The sequence below is a fragment of the Carassius auratus genome, chromosome 29, assembly GCF_003368295.1.
Source record: "Carassius auratus strain Wakin chromosome 29, ASM336829v1, whole genome shotgun sequence".
Classification (NCBI taxonomy): domain Eukaryota; kingdom Metazoa; phylum Chordata; class Actinopteri; order Cypriniformes; family Cyprinidae; genus Carassius; species Carassius auratus.
This window is the reverse complement of record NC_039271.1, coordinates 8,575,408-8,586,221: the sequence shown is the minus strand read 5'-3', so window position 1 is coordinate 8,586,221 and position 10,814 is coordinate 8,575,408. Positions and strand designations below refer to the sequence as shown.

The 10,814-nt window shown below is 38.8% G+C and overlaps 1 protein-coding gene across 1 annotated transcript in view; it reads left to right on the top strand.

Moving 5' to 3' along the window:
* The first annotated feature begins 2,183 nt into the window (after nucleotides 1-2,183).
* Nucleotides 2,184-10,814, top strand: part of LOC113047993 (neuronal cell adhesion molecule-like) — a 36,162-nt gene continuing 27,531 nt past the window's right edge. Inside the window, exons 1-2 of the mRNA XM_026209474.1 lie at nucleotides 2,184-2,250; nucleotides 4,492-4,563. The gene's annotated coding sequence lies outside the window, so the exon portion shown is untranslated. The remainder of the gene's footprint in view (nucleotides 2,251-4,491; nucleotides 4,564-10,814) is intronic.

Genomic DNA, 10,814 nt, shown 5'->3' with positions numbered 1-10,814 from the left:
CTCTTTTCTCCTCTGTCTTCCTCATAATGCCATTGTAACTCAATACTTAAATATAAAACGTATTACTATAATATATAATATATAAAATATGTGATCCTGCTCAAGATCAAGTGGATTGTGAACTTAAAAAGGTAAAAAGAAATCAGGTCTTTTGTTTCTTTTCTAGTGCTGTTGGAGGTCTGGTGGGAATTATGTCCATGTATTGTCCGCTAGTATTGATAACTGTGTCCTCAGAGCTGAAGTGGAAATGACAGAGAGTTCAGTGGCGACTGGTCTCTGTGCTGAAAGCCCAGCTGGTGTGTGCTAAATCTGCTGTGTGAAAAGGCCTCTCCATGCCCCTTTGTGCAGCTCTCCAGTGCTCTGTATATTCTGCCATTTGTGTGTGTGTGTGTGTGTGTGTGTGTGTGTGAGGGACCCCAGTCTGACGGATGTTAACACTCAGATAGAGTATATTAAAGCTGAGAGCTGGGGAAAGTAATCAGTGCTTTTCTTTCTGGTCATATATACTCTAGACTGTATCTACATGTCCTCACTCATATGATACTCAAAAAGCCACAGTACGGAAAAATGAGCCCTTCGTTATTGGATATGGGTATTACTTTTAAGATACTGAAATATATCTGTTCATGGTGTAAAAAATATACAATACAGGAAGGTACAGGAATGTACACATTGGTATATGTCACATATAACATTTCAATATCTAGTTTAACACACACACTTGCGACTGCGTATCAGTTGATATCTACAATAATAAACCAAGTTGCTACGTTGCATGGCAACCACTGTCAGCCTACAGTTAGTTTCATTAGAACTATATTACTTGGCCGCAGAATTATTATTATTTTTTTCTGGTTTATCTTTTTTTATATATTACCAATGTCACAATTTTATAAAATACTTTTCACCATGGCTTATTGATGATAAGAGATTACTAATGGCACTGATTAATTTTTCTCAGAGAAATGTTGTCTTTATTTACTAACCAGAGAGTAGGATGTATTTGAGCACTGCAGGAAGGTAAATTATATTAAATTATAATTTAATATAAAAATGAATAAAAAATTACTCCATTTACTTTCTTAGTGCATATTGTGCACAACAATATATATTATGCAGGATTTAGTCTTCTAAATACTCAATCAAAATGTTACTAAATCAAAACTTCCTCTGAAATTATTTTCATTTTTCACTGATGCCATTTTAGTTAACAGTCTAATAGCAAGTTAATCATTGTCATCCAGATGGGTAGAATTAAGTCCTGTCCTTCAGTTTCTTTTTTTCTCTTTGAATATGCGTGTGCTTAAAAATAAGCCACTTTACAGAAGCAGTGTGCACTGCAAATGAGAATACATGTTGACTTTGTGTAAACAGATGCTCTGAACCTTTATAATGACCATCATATGACATTATATGAGTCATTATGTCAACATTGAAGGCTGTTTTATGAGCTCAGAGGGCTGTAAAATCACATCTAGCTACATTAGGATAAATGTTTTGGTTGCCATAGAGCTCTGCTTTTATAATATGAATTTTATTGAAGACTGTAAAGAGAACAATAAAGGCTTTTATTGTTTATCCAGAACCAGTATTGAGACAGATGCCTGTTGGTGCTGATTCAAGACCTTCTGGTTGGTTATGAAATCTGCGCACAATCTTTCACCACAGGATCCTCAGTCATTGATTGAGGCTTTTGTCACTTAAGTGTTGAAGCTCTGCACAGCTTTTGTACTTGACGGTCATTTTACACTGTCTTCAGCACATCTGCGATTCTGTTCCATTTAAAGGAAACGCTCAAGCAAACACTTGACAGAACGAACAGATCTACTAAATGAGTCTGATTTGTATCAGTAGCTCATTGTACAGTGTACAAATATCACTTTACCTGCACTATATATCTTATTTTCCGTGTCTTTGTTTCTCTACCTCTATTTTTCCCCCTTTCAGTCCCTCAGTCCCTACGGATGCTTTTGATTTGCTCCAGGACATGCGTTAACCCCCTTTATATGGTGACAAAGGGGTGTGTTAATCTCACCGAGTTAGGAGGCAGGCACATGGGGGTGGATGCCATGCAGGGAGAGTCGAGCGGCCATGTGTGTGTGTGTGTGTGTGTGTGTGAGGCAGATGCCTGTCAGAGTGTTCACCGGCCACACACATACTACATGAGCCACAGAGAATGGTTTGCGAGATTCTCAATTGATACACACCGTGACCAGGAAAGGACTGCTGTTGACTCTGCAGTGTATTAAGGTAATGGTGTTTTTTTTATACCCAAACTTTATTTGCTTTGTTGGTTGGTTCTCAGTGATTTGATCTTGAGGGATTTTTTTGTATTTATTAGGGTTTCTCACACCCTATGGGTCAAAGTAACACCTCCAGGGTGAACTATTTCCTTTCACTTGTGTGACTCAGGTTATGTGACTATAGTTACTTAGAACAAACAGCTTTTTGTCCATTGTGAAGTGCACTCCTGGTGTCACCTTTCCTGTTAAAACCAGTCAGATTTGTCTTTGTGTGTGCTGATTTGTTTATTCTGAAATCAGAGTGTGTGTTGATGGGATGTCTGTAGGTGCACAACTAAAGCCAAAGGTTTTATGGCAGCATGTATTTTTGTGATGGGACAAACCTTTTATGTTTTATCTGCCTATCTATCGTTAAGTAGTCTATATAATTATATATGTGTTGATTGATTGATGTAGGTGATACAGAATTTTTTAGTGATTAGTATACAAAAATCTATACCTGTGTGGACAAACGAATAAATGAATAAAAGTGTGGATAAATGAAAAGATGATGGATGAATGGATGGATGGATGGATGGATGGATAAATGAATATATGGGTGGATGGGTGAAAAAAGAAATGGATGAATGAAAAAGAAATCAATGGATGGATAAATGTATGAAAAATGAATTTATAGATGATTGATGGATGGATGATGAAAAAGAATTGCATAAATGGATGGTGGAATGTATGAAAAAAAGAAATAGATGGATTAATCAATGGATAAATGGATGGATGGATGAATTAATAGATAAATGAATGTATTGTTGGGCGGATGGATAAATGGATGTTGGGTGAATGGATAAAAAAGAAACTGATGAATGGTTAGATAAATGGATGAATATGAATGGATGAAAAAATAAATAAATATAGATGAATGGATGAAAAAGAAATGAATTGAAGGATAAATAGATGGATTGGTAAATTAAAAATAAATGGATAGATGGATAAATGGATGGATGAAAAAGAAATGGATAGACTGGATGAATAGATAGATAAATGGATGAAAAGGAATGGAGGGATGGATAAATGGATGAAATAAATAAACGGATGGATGCAAATAGAAGTGGATGGATGGATAAACAGATGAATGGATGGTTAGTTGAAAAAGAAACAGACAGATGATGGATAAAAGGATAACTGGAGAGATGAAAAAATTGGGATCCATTGAGTGATAAATTGATGAACAGATAGATAAATGGATGAAAAAGAAATGGATAAATATATGGAGGAACAAGGGAAAAAAAGGATAAATGAATGGATGGTTTGATAGATGGATAAAAAACAGAAATAGATGGATGAAAATAGAAATGGCTGGCTGGCTGGCTGGATGGATGGATAAATGGATGAATGTTGAAAAAAGAAAAAGATAAATGGATGAAAAAAGAATTGGATCGACAGATCTGCATTTTTGGCATTTGACAATGTAGATGCTGACATATTGTAAGATCTGTCTCTCAACATCACATATTCCATTCTCTCAGAACCCCCTTCATCTCTCTCTCTCTCTCTCTCTCTCTCTCTCTTTCTCTCTCTCACCCCATCGTGCCGGTATGCGGCCCGTCTCCATGACAACACCTCAGGTCAGCTTTGAGAGGTGGGAGGTAGTCGGTGTGAATTTTTTTGTTGTTGTTTTATTGCCTGTTTCTCTATCTTTCTCTCTCTCAGTCTCCCTCTTTCTGGTCTCTGTGAGACAGCAGCTGTGTGTGACAGCTTTACTAGAGGCTGGAGGTTTCCTCAGTTTGCTTCAAGTTCGAGAAAACAATACAGTAAAGCGACGCGGCTCTCCATCACAGCGTCTTTGTGGCCCGTCTCTCATCAAAAGATGGGGGGGGCTTTGTCAGCGGCCATGTTTCTGTTAATGTGAAATGAATGCGTGCGTCTCGAGGGAAAACGCTAATATATGCGCGACCATGAACCAGCACGTGTGATGTAGAGGTGCCTCTGTCACTCTATCTGCTGATCTACGGCATGCCTGTATGCACAGAGGCAATAATGTTTAGAAATCCCAGCGGGGTTTAGAATAACACATTTTGCATGTTTTTTTTATTGGATAGCACTCACTTTTTGGTGCATCAGTGAACTGGCAAGCCTTTTGTCCTTTAGTTGTAATGTCTATCAGTGTTTCTCAGACTAGCACAAACTTCAGTCACACGCTTTTGTCATGTAAGAATCCCTCTTTAAACAATGCCATTGGTTTTTTTTACAGCACCCACATTATTCTGAGCTGCTGTGGTCTGGTTGGAACTGAAGGAGCCATTCTTTCATACAGTCTAAACAGGTAAGATGAGGCTCACTAGATGCTTTTTGTGTTATTTTAACTTATTTTTTGATGCATGCATTGTGATTCAGTGGCAGCTTCGTTTCAGACAGAGAGAGGAACAGAGTAGAGGCATAAAAAAGAAAAACAGATGAAAAAGAATGAGTTATGTGCTTTTATGATTTATGACTTGCATATCCTTCTTCACTTCACCAAGATGAGCTAAAAGGCTGTCACTAAAATCGAAAGAAATTGTGTGCCGACAGATCATCATGTTGAAAACTGAGAAATGGTTTGAGTTACTAGTGCAGTTGGGTTTTTGATCTTTTTAATTTATTCTACATTAAAATTGATTTCGTAAATATATAATTTTTATTAAAATGTAATTAAAAGCTAAATTATTAGCATTTTAAAGATTAAATGCTTTAGTCCAAATTTGTTGCATGAAAATTGGTGACGGGATTCTTCAAAATCTCTCATTCCGCGTTCCACTTCCACTTACGGATTTGGTTTGGAAAAACATTTTTGTGTAAACTATCCTTTAACTAATTTTAGGGCTCTGAAACCAAAACAGATATAACGAAAGAAGAAATTAAGATGCTGTGTAGTAGCTAAAAGTGTAAAGTACACTAAAACGCAATCAAATGTACACATTGTGGGGGAAAAACTATTTGAAAGTGCTGTTTAGTGAATGTGCTGAATCTGCAGTTAAAGAAACATATGCTGTTCTGTCATCCAAAAGTGTTCGATTTGGCCTCTGAGGGCACACACCAGCTGTCAGCAGTGTTAGGCAACAAGTGAGACACTTCCTACAAAAAATCCAATGGATCAATTAAGCCTTATATAATCTAATCTGATTTAATTCAGGGAAAAAATACCTCTGTTTTTCTATTGAAAAAGTATTAACCTGTAGAAATCAAAGTTGAAGACATCTTTACCTGAGTGTAAAATGCTAACTTTTCAATGCTAACTTAATTAGTCACTTTTATTGAGATTAACTAGAATCCTTCATATTCCCACCAAGACTATTACTTGATTTCTTGTTCTAGGAATGCAAGTGATAGTGGTTCAAAAGCAGTGGAGTTGCATGTAATGTGTTGAATACATGTTTTGCGTGCTCCAGATGCTGATACTATGTGTTTTAAAGATTTAACTTGAAACGAATGGACTGAATGTGATTCTTCCCTAATGATGATCCCTGCTGTGCTTAGACTTTCCTGAGAGAGCCTGGTCCTGTTAGAGCAGATATACACACGGGGGGCTTCAGAGCTCAGCTGTGTTTAGAGCAGATAGAAATAGACAGTGATCTCGTGCCCTGATGATGATGCCGCTGGGAAGTTGTTTTTGTGACATATAATGCTGTCAACATTTTTGTGGTTTGTGTGGACTGAGACACATTTTGTGACATATTTCCATGATGATTCTTCTTTATAAGCCTTTTAGAACATAAAAGCAGAATGTGGATGCCTTTTTTTCCATTAAAGTGTGTGGTGACCACAAGATTTCCAGTGAATGACTACATCAAGCACCATAAAAGCAGTTTTTTTTTTTTTTTTTTGTGAACTATCTCTTTAATCTTTGTCTGTGATGCAGATTTGAAGTCTGGCTTTATGACTACAGCTAAATGTATTTCCTGGAAATTCTATTCTTTCTCCAAACAAGGATTAGATGGCATGTCAAGTGTTACATCATAACACATTTGAACCAGGTAATGGCAGTGATATCAGCACATACTGTAAAAGCTCTTGTTCACCCACATACAGCTTGTGGACAGATGACCACGGGTTATCTGAGCACCCAACAGATGGAACAGAGAGAGCAGTGTGCCAACCCATCCTTTCCTCCTGTATGCACTAAAATAAACTGTGGAAAGGGATTTTATAGAACATGGTGTAGAAACGTATAGAAATGTCATTCATTCATTCATTTAAATAATGCATGCAGTATATTATAAACAAAAACTGAACTGGTAATATTTTGGAACTTCTTGTATTCCTTTCCTCTCGTATTCTCTCAAATAAATTGTGAAAAGAGATTTCACATAACAATGCATAAAAATAGAATAGTAAATTTATTTATTTATAAAAAAATTGTATTTATTTACTTAATGTAACGTTTAAAAATAAATTATAATATATTCTAAACAAAAACAAAACGGGTATTACTTTGCTAACATATTTGTAAAAAGAATATTTTTATAATAAATATATTCTTAAAAATAAAGTATGGTAACAAAATTATTATTATAATTATTATTTACATTTTTTAATTAGTTTAAAAAATACTTAAAATATAATAGAAAAGATCCAGTTATTAATTCTTTCCTTCTGTATTCTAAAATACAACAGTAAATATTTGTAAAAAAAACCAAAGTCATTGAATAACATAGTTATGCACAGAGACATGTGTTTTTTTTTTATTTCTTTTTTTACAATTTCTTTTTTTATTTATACATTTTATGAACAAAAATAGAATTGATACTATTTTGGCAACACTGTTAAAGTGTAAAAAACAAAACAAAAAACCCTTCTAAATAAGAACAGCCATAGCAGCAATAATCGACATTCAAACCATGCTGGAACACTATAAATACTTCTCTCACTTGCTGTGACCTCTGCCGTTTTTCTAGAGTCATCATGTCTTGTCATTGAGATACATCTCACCCTCACTGTGTTTCTGCAGAATACAAATAAGCCTGGTTTACAGCGTTGTTGCCTCTCTTAGAGAAGATCTTTTATGAAACACACTGCCCGCCCCCTCTGTCTCTCATTGCTGATGGGAAGAGAGTATAGATTTTGCACAAGAGGACATCACTGAGGCAGAATATATAGTCTGATCATCAGATTGGTGGACAGTTGAGAGCCCTTTACAACCAACCAGTGTTGAATAAAACATAACGTCCCCCTGTTACAGTCACACAAAGCTGCAGAAATGAAGTCATTATGACTTGCAGACTTCAGAAACCATTGAGTCATTTCTGGACATTCCCGGCTACTTTTTAAATAATTAATGCTTTGTAGTTGTTTCTGAGAGCTCAGTCTCTGTATTCAGTATTTTTTTTTACATTTTAAACAGTAATTTCCACCTTTGTGTGTTCCTATTCTTCTGAACTCGATAACAGTGCAAATGATTGGTATTTATCTGAATGAGAAACTTAAAAACAGGCTGTCTGATTATTCTAGACTATTTCCCATGAGCCCTTAAATATATAAAACATAATTTTCATTGAAGTATCTAAAGGTCTGATAGACTGAGAGATGTTTTGTTACTGCATTTATAAATATATAATGTGGTAATGTGTGACCAGTCAATAAATATATTAATTTTTTTTTTAACTCTTACAAGTATCACAAGTATGAGTTTACATTATGAAAACCGGTTCTAAATCTGAGATCTTTACAAATTTTCCCAAGTTTCCAAATTGCGATTTTAGAGTGGGTTATTTATCTCTAAAGTGAATAGTTCTGCTCAGAGTGACTGGGGTCACATTGTATTTTCAGCTTTACTGAACTATAAACAGCATAAAGCAACAATACAGTTCATGAGTTGCCAGACAGGAGCGTGCTGACAATCAGCAACTTCCCAAAGCTCAGGAGAGAAAGAACGCTCTCTCATTCTGCTGACACTGCAAGAACGAGTGACCCTTTAGCTGTGGATAACCTCACACCAGCAGCTTGTTAAATGAAGTTAGCTCATTTATTTAGATAGTAACGCTAGGCTAACTCCCGGCAGTGACCTTCTGAAACAATGCAGTGCTGTGATTTAGCATTATCTTGCTTCCGAAAACGTCAGTTGTTGGTTTTTGAGCAAAACAACAGGGTAATGGCAGACAAACTGCAGACGGAGCAGTTTGACAAATACAGTTAAACATTTGTGTGCTTAGTCTGTGCATCCAGCCACTTTCAGAAGACAAATTTGTGTTTGCTGTGTCATACAAAGTGTTAACATCTATAATGAAATGCACGCTGTGAAGCCAGCTCAGTTCGTTCAGACAGATTGAATTGAAACAATTTTCTTGACTCATTGATTCAACTTCATTTTGTAACGACAGACAAAAGAGGAGGAAGCAATTGCAGGCAATCAGATGTTGTTTATTGATAAGGAATGTCCAGAGTGTTGGCAATGGCAAGGAAGGTCTACGGTGGCGTGCGAAGAGTGGGATGGTGAAGTCAGCGGTGCAGGTGAAGGTGGTCAATGGTTAGAACCAGGAACAGACCGGAACACTGACACGCGGACGACAACACGAATCCAACCAGCACACAAACACGGAAGACGGTAATCCAGTTAGTACGTGGAGACATAAGAGAGGATCTGACAACAGAGAGAGAGCGAGGTGAGTATAAGTAGCAGAGGTATGATGACGATCAGCTGGAGCGAGACAATCAACACCCAGGTGATGACAATCAACTAAACGAACACATGGAGACAACGTAAGTACAAGAACAATAACAAAACATGACACGGAGGAAACACTGGATTTCCTACCGTGACAGTACCCTCTCCCCTAGGACGTCACCTGACGTTCCCAGCCTGCTTTACCTGTAGATTGTAATCATCTATAAGGTGGTGATCCAATATGTCCCGAGCAGGAACCCAACTCCTCTCCTCCGGACCGTAACCTTCCCAATCCACCAAGTACTGAAAACCGCGTCCCCTCCGTCTAGAGTCCAGAATACGATTAACCAAATAGGTGGTTTCCCCATTAACGAGACGAGGCGGGGGGGGAACCGGAGCAGGCGGATTAAGACGGGAAGAAATCACCGATTTAATTTTGGAGACGTGGAACACGGGATGAATCCTCCTGTACGCCGGAGGAAGGCTAAGACGCACGGTAACCGGATTAATAATCTTGGTAATAGAAAACGGGCCAATAAATTTGGGAGCAAGTTTGTTAGAAACGGACCGCATAGGAATGTTCTGGGTAGAAAGCCACACTCTTTGACCGACGACGTAACGGGGAGGCTTCGACCGGTGGCGATCGGCCTTAGCCTTGGTGCGCGACCTAGCCTGGAGCAGAGCTCTGCGAGCTCTGGTCCAGGTGCGGTGACACCTCTGGACTAATGCGTGTGCGGAGGGGACCGAAACCTCGGATTCCGTACTGACAAAATTAGGTGGTTGGTACCCTAAACTACACTTAAATGGAGACATGCCCGTAGATGACACTGGCAAAGAATTGTGTGCGTACTCCACAACTGAGAGTTGCTGACACCAGGACGAAGGATTATTGGAAACCAAACATCGCAAAACCCTCTCGACATCCTGATTGGCTCGTTCGGTTTGACCATTGCTCTGGGGATGGAACCCGGAAGAAAGACTAACAGTCGCTCCTAACAATTTACAAAACTCTCGCCAAAATTTGGACACAAATTGGGGACCCCTGTCAGAAACCACGTCTGTCGGGAGGCCATGTATGCGGAAGACGTGGTCAATGACAGCTACCGCTGTTTCCTTGGCTGAAGGTAATTTGGGCAAGGGAATAAAATGAGTCGCCTTCGAGAACCGGTCCACTACGGTTAAAATCACCGTATTGCCTTTAGAGGGCGGGAGGGCGGTGATAAAATCTAGCGAAATGTGGGACCAGGGTCTTGAAGGGACAGACAGCGGTAAGAGTAACCCATCTGGAGGTCGATTGGAAGTCTTACCAATAGCGCAAACTGAACAAGCCAAGACGAAATCGTGGACGTCACGAGCCATACCAGGCCACCAAAATCGTTGCTTGACCAGAAATCTAGTTCTACTAACCCCTGGGTGACAAGCAACACTGGAACAATGACCCCACTGGAGAACGTCTGACCGTAACCTCTCCGGCACAAACAATCGGTTCGGTGGGCAACGAGCCGGGGGCGTTACCCCTTCTAAGGCGGTCAACACCTTCGATTCGACCTCCCATCTGAGCGCGGAGATAATGATGGTCCCCGGTAAAATGGGCTCGGGAGTAGCAGTACGATCGGAACGCTCAAAAAGACGGGATAAAGCATCGGGTTTGATGTTTTTGGAACCCGGCCGGTAAGAAAGTGTAAAATCGAAACGACCGAAAAACAATGCCCACCGAGCCTGCCTGGAGTTAAGTCTTTTGGCGGTTCTAATGTATTCGAGATTCTTATGGTCTGTCCATACAATGAAAGGTACACCCGACCCTTCCAGCCAGTGACGCCATTCTTCCAGTGCAAGTTTGACTGCCAACAACTCTCGATTGCCAATGTCATAATTAACTTCTGCAGGAGATAAACGGTGAGAATAATACGCGCACGGATGCACCTTTCCGTCTGAGG